Genomic DNA, 15219 nt, shown 5'->3' with positions numbered 1-15219 from the left:
ACTTAGATTTGTCTGCGTAATCTGTTACCCCCCTGATTGTTTGTAAAAAAAAAGCCGATATGGACTTCTGAAAAATCCATTTTTACCATTATTTTTGAAATTTTATCACTTTTCCCAAAAACTTTTAGGGAAATCTGATTTTGAGGGTTCAGTCTGAAATTTAGGGTGTCGAAATTTTCCCTGAGTAAGAGAAAAGCTATTCCCTTAGCACTCCTAGCACTTCGCAAATTTTTGCAATAATCCTTCAGCTGTGGTACCAATGATCAATTATTGAAATCAGAAGTTTTGATATAAGAAATATTGAAATTAATTCTTTCGGGTCACAGGTCGCTCTGCAGGTAACCTAAATTTAAATTTTGTACTAATCAAGTCTCACCAATGATTATGATTTGTTGATACTTAGAAGACAAGGATTTTGCCGCAAAAAATTTTGTGCAAATCGTAATTGAACTGAATAATTAAAAAAAACCATCGATTAAGCGGATAAGAGATCACGCCTTGGCGGATGGAAGACTTGATTGATATTGCTTCACCAAATTAGCTTCCACAACAAATATGAAAATCGGGCTATCTTCTGACAAGTTTTTTGGTGAATAGGCTTGTTGTGTTACTCTTACGAATATCAAGTGTTGCTCAAACTTGTGTTATAAAATCCATAAATCATTCAAATACTGTTTGATAAACGTATTATGAGAATGTATGTTATATGGATTTTTGAGTAGCTTTGGAAAGTTTTGAATTGACATTGAACGTATTTAGGTTGAGTTGATTTTTTTCAGAAAAAATTCTTCGAAGTTTGTTCACACCGAAACGTGTCTTGTTTTGCACGATTCGCGTAGTGGTGACTTTGATGTCTTAGCGAAAAAAATCCAGGGCTCGAATTGTGATGCAAACTGACATTTTTGCTCCAACAGGTCCTGGAAAAGTCGGCTGTTCTTGTATGTGCCTGTATAATTCGCTGGTCTCTTCATTTTACTCCACTTTCTACGACCTTCGAAAGTTTCAGTAGGAATATTTATGACTGTTTTTTTTTTCATTTCCTCAAATATTGAAAGCAAGAATCTGAGATAAAGGTTCCAATCAAAAGAACAAATTTTGGGGATCTTTCTTAAGCGGCTAAGTTTGATAGAAAAAGTTATGGCTTCAAACATACCCATTTTTGACATTTTGGTTATTTTTTTTTCTTCTTTTATCCCTGCGAAATGAGATAAGGGGTTAATCAAAAGCAAAAAATGTTACAGTTATGACGCTCTCTTTTGCGCAAGCGTCTATGCATTACGTTTCGAAAAAATATGGCATTAGCAAAGGTCCAATATTTGAAATGTTGCCTGTTTGTTTTTGGAATTTCTTTCTTCAAAAACTGACCTACTGGTTCTGAGGTTGATAGTTTATCAAACTAAATTGGTACTTGGATTTGTCTGCGTAATCTGTTACTCCCCTGATTGTTTGTAAAAAAAAGCCAATATGGACTTCTGAAAAATCCTTTTTTACCATTATTTTTGAAATTTTATCACTTTTCCCAAAAACTACTAGCGAAATCTGATATTGAGGGCTCAGTCTGAAGTTTAGGGTGTCGAAATTTTCCCTGAGTAAGAGAAAAGCTATTCCCATGCTTTAGACGAAAAAAGTTTATTGATATAGGAAAAGTAATTTTTTAAGTTTTTGATCCAGCCAAATCTGAGAGAAAGTGATTACTTGAAGGAGATAGTAGTAGTAGTTTTATCTTTTAAATCAGTGGCGAATCCTCTACTTAAGCAGAGAAATCACTAATTTTGCGTAAACTCATTTTTTAAATTTTCAAAGTTACCCATTTGCGTATCCGTACAATCTGATACAAAATATTAATATAGGCTCATCCAACCTTAGCTGGGCCACTAGTTTACTTCCAAGCTACCGTGGCGCAGATGACAGGACGTGGCACTTTCAATCATCAGACCGGAGATTCAAATTCAGAACAAAAATAAATTTATCATAAATAATTTTCAAATCCGGAACAGAAATAATTTTATTTTTATTGACGAGTTTTTGCTACATAGCCTTGGAAATTTGATAGACACTGTAGCTGCTTGATTGGTGGCTATTGTTTATAAAAATACAAGCGATCGTGGAGCAGACGTGAAAACAAGATTCTCCTAATCTCAGCAATAAAATTTTCTCAAGTTGTATTTTTAGTCTTTTTTTTTCACTTTGTTTTGCCTGTTTAGAGCTCGTTTTTGCATTTTCCTCGCTTGTGTTTGCGAATTGCTGCTGCGCCTGTGTAATTTTTTGAATATGCTAATTTAACATAAGTTTGTCTTTTTTGGTATATCTATCAGTAAGGAGTTCTATTCAAGGCAAAATCAAGTTATATATGGAAATTTTTTTAGATTGTTTTTGACTTTATATGCGGCATCCGTCCCATTTTTGTCAGTTAGTTTAAATGATATGTTCGTCTAGTATCGGAAGTGGCGCGAAGCTTCGCCTCTGCGTTTGATTTTTGGGTTTTGCCTCTCCAAAACGTTTCTGAATCTTCAATCGAAAAAAAAACGGTAAATGGGATCTTCCCTGCTGAAGCTGAGTCCCCAACTTTAACAGGGAAAACGCTATGGACTTGAAAAAATGTCATTTTTAAAATTCTTTTACTCTTTGAAAACAAATTCAACTTCTCCAATTCCATCGTGTTAATTCTGGGGCTAAGATTTCAATCGATCGAACAGGTTTATATGGGCTTGAAGCCAGAATACAACGTTCTTGCCAGTTCTGAACTTAAGGGTTTAATCAAAGCAACAGGTTGTAGGATATACGCTGAATAGGCGGGTCCTCTCTATTTTTGGATTGGCCTTAGGAAATGTCCAAACTTTTGGCATTTTGACGTTTATTTTTAATTCTGCAATCGCAGATTCTTCTCAATTGTGGTCGGAAAGCTGCTATGACATTTGACATTTTTACATTTTGACTCATTTTTTTGACATTTTGACTCATTTTTTGGACTGTTCGTGTTTCTTCAAAAAAGTCCGCCAATTTGTAGATCCAAGGTTCAATTGATAGAACGGATTTTAGTGACCTTACCTCCCTAAATGGCTACTCTATATTTTTGGTAGGGGGTTTGCTATACACATGCGAAGGGTCGAATTTCCGACTATTTAAAATTTATACAATACATTAAGCATCTAGGCGTTGAAAAATTGCTATGGGCTTAACAAATGGCGGTTTTTGTACCATTTTTTGGACTGTTTGTATTTCTCCAAAGCACCCCACCAATTCAGACCCAATCGATACAACGGGTTTTGTTGACCTTCCCTCCATAAACGGCTACTCCATAATTTTTGTAGAGAGTTTGCTATACACATGCGAAAGGTCGAGTTTTCGACTATTTGAAACTTTCACGTTACAATTAGCATCATAGCGTTTGGAAGTTGCTTTAGGCTTAAGAAATGACAGTTTTCTTACTTATTTTTCGGAGTGCTCGTGTTTTCCCAAAAGACTCCACCAATTCAGACCCAATCGATACAACGGGTGTTAGTGACCTTTCCTCCATAAACAGCGTTTCCATGATTTTGTTAGGGAGTTTAATAGACATGGGAAAAATCGATTTTCCGACTAAATAAAAACTTACATATTACAATTTGCACCATAGCGTTGGAAAGTTGCTATGGGCTTTAGAAATGGCCGTTTTGTTACTCACTTTTTGGTCTAATCGGGTTTCTCCAAATGACCCCACCAATTCAGATCCAATCGATACAACGGTTGTTAGTGACCTTCCTTCCATAAACTGCTTCTCCATAATTTTGGCAAGGAGTTTGCTATTGGCATGCGAAAGGTAGAATTTTCGACTATTTAAAACTTATTTAATACCTTAAGCATCTAGGTGTTGAAAAATTGCTATGGGCTTAAGAAATGGCCGTTTTTGTACCATTTTTTGGACTGTTTGTATTTCTCCAAAGCACTCCACCAATTCAGACCCAATCGATACAACGGGTTTTATTGACCTTCCCTCCATAAACGGCTATTCCATAATTTTGGCAGGGAGTTTGTTATACACATGCGAAAGGTCGCGTTTTCGACTATTTGAAATTTTCACGTTACAATTAGCATCATAGCGTTGGAAAGTCGCTTTAGGTTTAAGAAATTGCCGTTTTTTCAATCATTTTTTGGAGTGCTCGTGTTTCTCCAAATGACTCCACCAATTCTGACCCAATCGATACAACGGGTTTTAGTGACCTTTCCGCCATAAATAGCGTTTCCATAGTTTTGTAAGGGAGATTGCTATACACATGCGAAAAATCATTTTCCGACTAAATAAAAACTTACACTTTACAATTTTGCATCTTTATTGTTGGAAAGTTGCTATGGGCTTAAGAAATGGCCGTTTTGTTACTCATTTTTTGGACTAAACGTGTTTCTCGAAGGCACCCCACCAATTCAGACCCAATTGATACAATGGGTTTTATTTGACTTTCCCTCCATAAACGGCTACTCCATAATTTTGGTAGGGAGTTTGTTATACACATGTGAAAGGTCGCGTTTTCGACTATTCGAAACTTTCACGTAACAATTAGCATCACAGCGTTGGAAAGTTGCTTCAGGCTTAAGAAATGACAGTTTTTTTTTACTTATTTTTCGGAGTGCTCGTGTTTTTCCCAAAAGACTCCACCAATTCAGACCCAATCGATACAACGGGTGTTAGTGACCTTTCATCCATAAACAGCGTTTCCATGATTTTGTTAGGGAGTTTAATAGACATGGGAAAAATTGATTTTCCGACTAAATAAAAACTTACACATTACAATTTTGCATCATAGCGTTGGAAAATTGCTATGGGCTAAAGAATTGGCCGTTTTGTTACTCATTTTTTGGACTAAACGTGTTTCTCCAAAACACCCCACCATTTCAGACCCAATCGATACAACGGTTGTTAGTGACCTTCCTTCCATAAACTGTTTCTTCATAATTTTCGCGAAGAGTTTGCTATTGGCATGCGAGAGGTCGAGTTTCCCACTTTTTGAAACTTATACAATACATTAAGCATCTAGGTGTTGAAAAATTGATATGGGCTTAAGAAATGGCCGTTTTTGTACCATTTTGGACTGTTTGTATTTCTCCAAAGCACTCCACCAATTCACACCCAATCGATACAACAGGTTTTATTGACCTTCCCTCTATAAACGGCTACTACATAATTTTGGCAGGGAGTTTGTTATACACATGCGAAAGGTCGCGTTTTCGACTATTTGAAACTTTCACGTTACAATTAGCATCATAGCGTTGGAAAGTCGCTTTAGACTTAAGAAATTGCCGTTTTTTCAATCATTTTTTGGAGTGCTCGTGTTTCTCCAAATGACTCCACCAATTCTGACCCAATCGATACAACGGGTGTTAGTGACCTTTCCGCCATAAATAGCGTTTCCATAATTTTGTGAGGGAGATTGCTATACACATGCGAAAAATCGATTTTCCGACTATATAAAAACTTACACATTACAATTAGGATCATAGCGTTGGAAAATTGCCATTGGCTTAAAAAATGGCCGTTTTGTTACTCAATTTTTGGAATAATCATGTTTCTCCAAAAGACCCCACCAATTCAGACCCAATGGATACAACGGTTGTTAGTGACCTTCCTTCCATAAACTGCTTCACCATAATTTTGGCGAAGAGTTTGCTATTGGCATGCGAGAGGTCGAGTTTCCGACTTTGTGAAACTTATACAATACATTAAGCATCTAGGTGTTGAAAAATTGCTATGGGCTTAAGAAATGGCCGTTTTTGTACCATTTTTTGGACTGTTTGTATTTCTCCAAAGCACTCCACCAATTCACACCCAATCGATACAACGGGTTTTATTGACCTTCCCTCCACAAACGGCTACTCCATAATTTTGGCAGGGAGTTTGTTATACACATGCGAAAGGTCACGTTTTCGACTATTTGAAACTTTCACGTTACAATTAGCATCATAGCGTTGGAAAGTCGCTTTAGGCTTAAGAAATTGCCGTTTTTTCAATCATTTTTTGGAGTGCTCGTGTTTCTCCAAATGACTCCACCAATTCTGACCCAATCGATACAACGGGTGTTAGTGACCTTTCCGCCATAAATAGCGTTTCCATAATTTTGTGAGGGAGATTGCTATACACATGCGAAAAATCGATTTTCCGACTAAATAAAAACTTACACATTACAATTAGGATCATAGCGTTGGAAAATTGCCATTGGCTTAAGAAATGGCCGTTTTGTTACTCAATTTTTGGAATAATCATGTTTCTCCAAAAGACCCCACCAATTCAGACCCAATGGATACAACGGTTGTTAGTGACCTTCCTTCCATAAACTGCTTCACCATAATTTTGGCGAAGAGTTTGCTATTGGCATGCGAGAGGTCGAGTTTCCGACTTTTTGAAATTTATACAATACATTAAGCATCTAGGTGTTGAAAAATTGCTATGGGCTTAAGAAATGGCCGTTTTTGTACCATTTTTTGGACTGTTTGTATTTCTCCAAAGCACTCCACCAATTCACACCCAATCGATACAACGGGTTTTATTGACCTTCCCTCCACAAACGGCTACTCCATAATTTTGGCAGGGAGTTTGTTATACACATGCGAAAGGTCACGTTTTCGACTATTTGAAACTTTCACGTTACAATTAGCATCATAGCGTTGGAAAGTCGCTTTAGGCTTAAGAAATTGCCGTTTTTTCAATCATTTTTTGGAGTGCTCGTGTTTCTCCAAATGACTCCACCAATTCTGACCCAATCGATACAACGGGTGTTAGTGACCTTTCCGCCATAAATAGCGTTTCCATAATTTTGTGAGGGAGATTGCTATACACATGCGAAAAATCGATTTTCCGACTATATAAAAACTTACACATTACAATTAGGATCATAGCGTTGGAAAATTGCCATTGGCTTAAGAAATGGCCGTTTTGTTACTCAATTTTTGGAATAATCATGTTTCTCCAAAAGACCCCACCAATTCAGACCCAATGGATACAACGGTTGTTAGTGACCTTCCTTCCATAAACTGCTTCACCATAATTTTGGCGAAGACTTTGCTGTTGGCATACGAAAGGTCGAGTTTCCGACCATTTGAAACTTACACTTTTTAATTAGCATCATTGCGTTGGAAAATTGCTATGGGCTTAAGAATTGGCCGTTTTGTTACTCATTTTTTGGACTAAACGGGTTTCTCTAAAACACCCCACCAATTCAGACCCAATCGATACAACGGTTGTTAGTGACCTTCCTTCCATAAACTGTTTCTTCATAATTTTCGCGAAGAGTTTGCTACTGGCATGCGAGAGGTCAAGTTTCCGACTTTTTGAAACTTATACAATACATTAAGCATCTAGGCGTTGAAAAATTGCTATGGGCTGAAGAAATGGCCGTTTTTGTACCATTTTTGGACTGTTTGTATTTCTCCAAAGCACTCCACCAATTCAGACCCAATCGATACAACGTGTTTTATTGACCTTCCCTCCATAAACGGCTACTCCATAATTTTGTCAGGGAGTTTGTTATACACATGCGAAAGGTCGCGTTTTCGACTATTTGAAACTTTCACGTTACAATTAGTATCATAGCGTTGGAAAGTCGCTTTAGGCTTAAGAAATTGCCGTTTTGTTACTCAATTTTTGGAATAATCATGTTTCTCCAAAAGACCCCACCAATTCAGACCCAATGGATACAACGGTTGTTAGTAACCTTCCTTCCATAAACTGCTTCACCATAATTTTGGCGAAGAGTTTGCTGTTGGCATACGAAAGGTCGAGTTTCCGACCATTTGAAACTTACACATTATAATTAGCATCATTGCGTTGGAAAGTTGCTATGGGCTTAAGAAATGGCCGTTTTGTTACTCATTTTTTGGACTAATCGTGTTTGTCCATAAGACCCCTTCAATTCAGACCCAATGGATACAACGGTTGTTAGTGACTTCCCTCCATAAACTGCTTCTCCATAATTTTGGCGAAGAGTTTGCTATTGGCATGCGAAAGGTCGAGTTTCCGACTGTTTGAAACTTACACATTACAATTAACATCATAGCGTTGGAAAGTTGCTATGGGCTTGAGAAATGGCCGTTTTGTTACTCATTTTTTGGACTCATCGTGTTTCTCCAAAAGACTTCGCCAATTCAGACCCAATCGATACAACGGGTTTTATTGACCTTATCTCATTAAACTGCTTCTCTATAATTTTGGTAGGGAGTTTGCTATTTGCATGCGAAAGGTAGAATTTCCGACTATTAAAAACTTATGCAATACATTAAGCATCTAGGCGTTGAAAATTGCTATGTGCTTAAGAAATGCCCCTTTTTGTACTATTTTTTGGACTGTTTGTTTCTGCAAAGCAACCCACCAATTTAGACCCAATCGATACAACAGGCTTTTGACCTTCCATCCATTAACTGTTTCTTCATGTTTTTGGCGAACAGTTTGCTATTGGCATGCGAAAGGTCGAGTTTCCGACTATTTGAAACTTATACAATACTTCAAGCTTCTAGGCGTTGAAACATTGCTATGGGATTAAAAAATGGCTTTTTGTATCATTTTTTAGACTGTTTGTATTTCTTCAAAGCACCCCACCAATTCAGACCCAATCGATACAACGGGTTTTGTTGACCTCCCCTCCATAAACGGCTACTCCATAATTTTGGTAGGGAGTTTGCTCTACACATGCGAAAGGTCGAGTTTTCGACCATTTGAAACTTTCACGTTACAATTAGCATCATAGCGTTGGAAAGTTGCTTTAGGCTCAAGAAGTGGCAATTTTTCACTCATTTTTGGAGGGCTCGTGTTTCCCCAAAATACTCCACCAATTCAGACCCAAAAAATACAACGGGTGTTAGTGGCGTTTCCGCCATAAACAGCGTTTCCATAATTTTGTTATGGAGTTTGCTATACACATGCGAAAACTCGAATTTCCGACTATATAAAAACTTAAACATAACAATTAGCATCATAGCGTTGGAAAGTTGCTATGGGCTTAAGAAATGGCCGTTTTGTTACTCATTTTTTGGACTTATCGTGTTTCTCCAAAAGACCCCACCAATTCAGACCCAATGGATACAACGGTTGTCAGTGACTTCCTTCCATAAACTGCTTCTCCATAATTTTGGCGAAGAGTTTGCTATTGGCATGCGAAAGGTCGAGTTTCCGGCTATTTGTAACTCACACATTACAAGTAGCATCATAGCGTTGGGAAGTTGCTATGAGCTTAAGAAATGGCCGTTTTGTTACTCATTTTTTGGACTAATCGTGTTTCTCCAAAAGACCCCACCAACTCAGACCCAATCGATACAACGGGTTTTCGTGACCTTTCCTCAATAAACTGCTTCCCCATAATTTTGATAGGGAGTTTGATATTGGCATGCGACAGGTAGAATTTCCGACTATTTTAAACTTATACAATACATTAAGCATCTAGGCGTTGAAAAATTGCTATGGGCATAAGAAATTGCCGTTTTTGTACCAAGTTTTCGACTGTTTGTGTTTCTCCAAAGCAACCCACCAATTCAGACCCAATCGATACAACGGGTTTCATTGACCTTCCCTCCATAAACGGCTATTCCATAATTTTGGCAGGGAGTTTGTTATACACATGCGAAAGGTCGCGTTTTCGACTATTTGAAATTTTCACGTTACACTTAGCATCATAGCGTTGGAAAGTTGCTTTAGGCTCAAGAAGTGGCAATTTTTCACTCATTTTTGGAGGGCTCGTGTTTCCCCAAAATACTCCACCAATTCAGACCCAAAAAATACAACGGGTGTTAGTGGCGTTTCCGCCATAAACAGCGTTTCCATAATTTTGTTATGGAGTTTGCTATACACATGCGAAAACTCGAATTTCCGACTATATAAAAACTTAAACATAACAATTAGCATCATAGCGTTGGAAAGTTGCTATGGGCTTAAGAAATGGCCGTTTTGTTACTCATTTTTTGGACTTATCGTGTTTCTCCAAAAGACCCCACCAATTCAGACCCAATGGATACAACGGTTGTCAGTGACTTCCTTCCATAAACTGCTTCTCCATAATTTTGGCGAAGAGTTTGCTATTGGCATGCGAAAGGTCGAGTTTCCGGCTATTTGTAACTCACACATTACAAGTAGCATCATAGCGTTGGGAAGTTGCTATGAGCTTAAGAAATGGCCGTTTTGTTACTCATTTTTTGGACTAATCGTGTTTCTCCAAAAGACCCCACCAACTCAGACCCAATCGATACAACGGGTTTTCGTGACCTTTCCTCAATAAACTGCTTCCCCATAATTTTGATAGGGAGTTTGATATTGGCATGCGACAGGTAGAATTTCCGACTATTTTAAACTTATACAATACATTAAGCATCTAGGCGTTGAAAAATTGCTATGGGCATAAGAAATTGCCGTTTTTGTACCAAGTTTTCGACTGTTTGTGTTTCTCCAAAGCAACCCACCAATTCAGACCCAATCGATACAACGGGTTTCATTGACCTCCCCTCCATAAACGGCTACTCCATAATTTTGGTAGGGAGTTTGCTCTACACATGCGAAAGGTCGAGTTTTCGACCATTTGAAACTTTCACGTTACAATTAGCATCATAGCGTTGGAAAGTTGCTTTAGGCTCAAGAAGTGGCAATTTTTCACTCATTTTTGGAGGGCTCGTGTTTCCCCAAAATACTCCACCAATTCAGACCCAAAAAATACAACGGGTGGTAGTGGCGTTTCCGCCATAAACAGCGTTTCCATAATTTTGTTATGGAGTTTGCTATACACATGCGAAAACTCGAATTTCCGACTATATAAAAACTTAAACATAACAATTAGCATCATAGCGTTGGAAAGTTGCTATGGGCTTAAGAAATGGCCGTTTTGTTACTCATTTTTTGGACTTATCGTGTTTCTCCAAAAGACCCCACCAATTCAGACCCAATGGATACAACGGTTGTCAGTGACTTCCTTCCATAAACTGCTTCTCCATAATTTTGGCGAAGAGTTTGCTATTGGCATGCGAAAGGTCGAGTTTCCGGCTATTTGTAACTCACACATTACAAGTAGCATCATAGCGTTGGGAAGTTGCTATGAGCTTAAGAAATGGCCGTTTTGTTACTCATTTTTTGGACTAATCGTGTTTCTCCAAAAGACCCCACCAACTCAGACCCAATCGATACAACGGGTTTTCGTGACCTTTCCTCAATAAACTGCTTCCCCATAATTTTGATAGGGAGTTTGATATTGGCATGCGACAGGTAGAATTTCCGACTATTTTAAACTTATACAATACATTAAGCATCTAGGCGTTGAAAAATTGCTATGGGCATAAGAAATTGCCGTTTTTGTACCAAGTTTTCGACTGTTTGTGTTTCTCCAAAGCAACCCACCAATTCAGACCCAATCGATACAACGGGTTTCATTGACCTTCCCTCCATAAACGGCTACTCCATATTTTTGGTAGGGAGTTTGCTATACACATGCGAAAGGTCGAATTTTCGACTATTCGCAACTTTTACGTTACAATGAGCTCCATAGCATTAGAAAGTTGCTTCAGGCTTAAGAAATGACAGTTTTTTCACTCGTTTTTCGGAGTGCTCGTGTTTCCTCAAAAGACTCCACCAATTCAGACCCAATCGATACATCGGGTGTTAGTGACCTTTCCTCCATAAACAGCGTTTCCTTAATTTTGTCGGGGAGTTTGCTATAGACATTCGAATAATCGGTTTTCCGACTAAATAAAAACTTCTCAGTACAATTTGCATCATAGCGTTGGAAAATTGCTATGGGCTTAAGAAATGACCGTTTTGTTACTCTTTTTTGACTAATCCTGATTCTCCAAAAGACCCCACCAATTCAGAACCAATGGATACAACGGTTGTTAGTGACCTTCCTTCCATAAACTGCTTCTCCATAATTTTGTTAGGGATTTTGCTATAGACATGCGAAAAATCGATTTTCCAACTAAATAAAAACTTAAACACATTACAATTTGCATCATAGCATTGGAAAGTTGCTATGGGCTTAAGAAATGGCCCTTTTGTTACTCAATTTTTGGACTATCGATACAACGGGTTTTATTGTCCTTTGCTCCATAAACGGCTACTCCATAATTTTGGTAGGGAGTTTGCTATACACATGCGAAAGTTCGAGTTTTCGACTATTCGAAACTTTCACGTTACAATTAGCATCATAGCGTTGGAAAGTTGCTTCGGGCTTAAGAAATGACAGTTTTTCACTCATTTTTCGTAGTGCTCGCGATTCCCCAAAAATACTCCACCCATTCAGACCCAATCGATACAACGGTTGTTATTGACCTTTACTCCATAAACAGCGTTTCTATAATTTTGCTAGGGAGTTTGCTGTAGACATGCGAAAAATCGGTTTTCCGACTAAATAAAAACTTACACTTTACAATTTGCATCATAGCGTTGAAAAGTTGCTAGGGGCTTAAGAAATGGCTGTTTTGTTACTCATTTCTTGTTCTTGGACTAATCGTGCTTCTCTTAAAGATCCCACCAATTCAGACCCAATCGACACAACGGTTTTTAGTGACCTTCCTTCCATAAACTGCTTCTCCATAATTTTGGTAAGGAGTTTGCTATTCGCATTTTTTACGTTAAAATGAGCTCCATGGCGTTAGAAAGTTGCTTCAGGCTTAAGAAATGATAGTTTTTTTACTCTTTTTTCGGAGTGCTCGTGTTTCCTCAAAAGACTCCACCAATTCAGACCCAATCGATACAACGGGTGTTAGTGACCTTTCCTCCATAAACAGCGTTCCTTAATTTTGTTTGGGAGTTTGCTATAGACATTCGAATAATCTGTTTTCCGACTAAATAAAAACTTACAGATTACAATTTGCATCATAGCGTTGGAAAGTTGCTATGGGCTTAAGAAATGACCGTTTTGTTACTCTTTTTTGACTAATCGTGATTCTCCAAATGACCCCACCAATTCAGACCCAATTGATACAACATTTGTTAGTGACCTTCTTTCCATAAACTGCTTCTCCATAATTTTGTTAAGGACTTTGCTATAGACATGCGAAAAATCGATTTTCCAACTAAATAAAAACTTAAACACATTACAATTTGCATCATAGCGTTGGAAAGTTGCTATGGGCTTAAGAAATGGCCCTCTTGTTACTCAATTTTTGGACTATCGATACAACGGGTTTTATTGTCCTTTGCTCCATAAACGGCTACTCCATAATTTTGGTAGGGAGTTTGCTATACACATGCGAAAGTTCGAGTTTTCGACTATTCGAAACTTTCACGTTACAATTAGCATCATAGCGTTGGAAAGTTGCTTCGGGCTTAAGAAATGACAGTTTTTCACTCATTTTTCGTAGTGCTCGCGATTCCCCAAAAATACTCCACCCATTCAGACCCAATCGATACAACGGTTGTTATTGACCTTTACTCCATAAACAGCGTTTCTATAATTTTGCTAGGGAGTTTGCTGTAGACATGCGAAAAATCGGTTTTCCGACTAAATAAAAACTTACATTTTACAATTTGCATCATAGCGTTGAAAAGTTGCTAGGGGCTTAAGAAATGGCTGTTTTGTTACTCATTTCTTGTTCTTGGACTAATCGTGCTTCTCTTAAAGATCCCACCAATTCAGACCCAATCGACACCACGGTTTTTAGTGACCTTCCTTCCATAAACTGCTTCTCCATAATTTTGGTAAGGAGTTTGCTATTCGCATTTTTTACGTTAAAATGAGCTCCATGGCGTTAGAAAGTTGCTTCAGGCTTAAGAAATGATAGTTTTTTTACTCTTTTTTCGGAGTGCTCGTGTTTCCTCAAAAGACTCCACCAATTCAGACCCAATCGATACAACGGGTGTTAGTGACCTTTCCTCCATAAACAGCGTTTCCTTAATTTTGTTTGGGAGTTTGCTATAGACATTCGAATAATCTGTTTTCCGACTAAATAAAAACTTACACATTACAATTTGCATCATAGCGTTGGAAAGTTGCTATGGGCTTAAGAAATGACCGTTTTGTTACTCTTTTTTGACTAATCGTGATTCTCCAAATGACCCCACCAATTCAGACCCAATGGATACAACGGTTGTTAGTGACCTTCTTTCCATAAACTGCTTCTCCATAATTTTGTTAGGGACTTTGCTATAGACATGCGAAAAATCGATTTTCCAACTAAATAAAAACTTAAACACATTACAATTTGCATCATAGCGTTGGAAAGTTGCTATGGGCTTAAGAAATGGCCCTCTTGTTACTCAATTTTTGGACTATCGATACAACGGGTTTTTTTGTCCTTCGCTTCATAAACGGCTACTCCATAATTTTGGGTAGGGAGTATGCTCTACACATGCGAAAGGTCGAGTTTTCGACTATTTGAAACTTTCACGTTACAATTAGCATCATAGCGTTGGAAAGTTGCTTTCGGCTTAAGAAATGGCAGTTTTTTCACTCATTTTTGGAGGGCTCGTTTTTCTCCAAAAGACCCCACCAATTCAGACCCAATGGATACAACGGTTATTTGTGACTTCCTTCCATAAAATGCTTCTCCATAATTTTGGCGAAGAGTTTGCTATTGGCATGCGAAAGGTCGAGTTTCTGACTATTTGAAACTCACACATTAAAATTAGCATCATAGCGTTGGAAAGTTGCTATGAGCTTAAGAAATGGCCGTTTTGTTACTAATTTTTTGGACTAATCGTGTTTCTCCAAAAGACCCCACCAATTCAGACCCAATCGATACAACGGGTTTTAGTGACCTTCCTCAATAAACTGCTTCTCCATAATTTTGGTAGGGAGTTTTTTTATTGGCATGCGACAGGTAGAATTTCCGACTATTTTAAACTTTTACAATACATTAAGCATCTAGGCGTTGAAAAATTGCTATGGGGTTAAGAAATTGCCGTTTTTGTACCATTTTTTGGACTGTTTGTGTTTCTCAAAAGCAACCCACCAATTCAGACCCAATCGATATAACGGATTGTATTGTCCTTCCCTCCATAAACGGCTACTCCATATTTTTGGTAAGGAGTGTGCTATACACATGTGAAAGGTCGAATTTTTGACTATTCGCAACTTTTACGTTACAATTAGCGTCATAGCGTTAGAAAGTTGCTTCAGGCTTAAGAATTGACCGTTTTTTAACTCATTTTTCGGAGTGCTCTTGTTTCCTCAAAAGACTCCACCAATTCAGACCCAATCGATACAACGGGTGTTAGTGACCTTTCCTCCATAAACCGCTTCTCCATAATTTTGTTAGGGAGTTTGCTATAGACATGCGAAA

Source organism: Symsagittifera roscoffensis, chromosome 1, assembly GCF_963678635.1.
Source record: "Symsagittifera roscoffensis chromosome 1, txSymRosc1.1, whole genome shotgun sequence".
Classification (NCBI taxonomy): Eukaryota; Metazoa; Xenacoelomorpha; order Acoela; family Convolutidae; genus Symsagittifera; species Symsagittifera roscoffensis.
The sequence above is the reverse complement of the archived record's forward strand: the minus strand, read 5'-3'. Positions refer to the sequence as shown.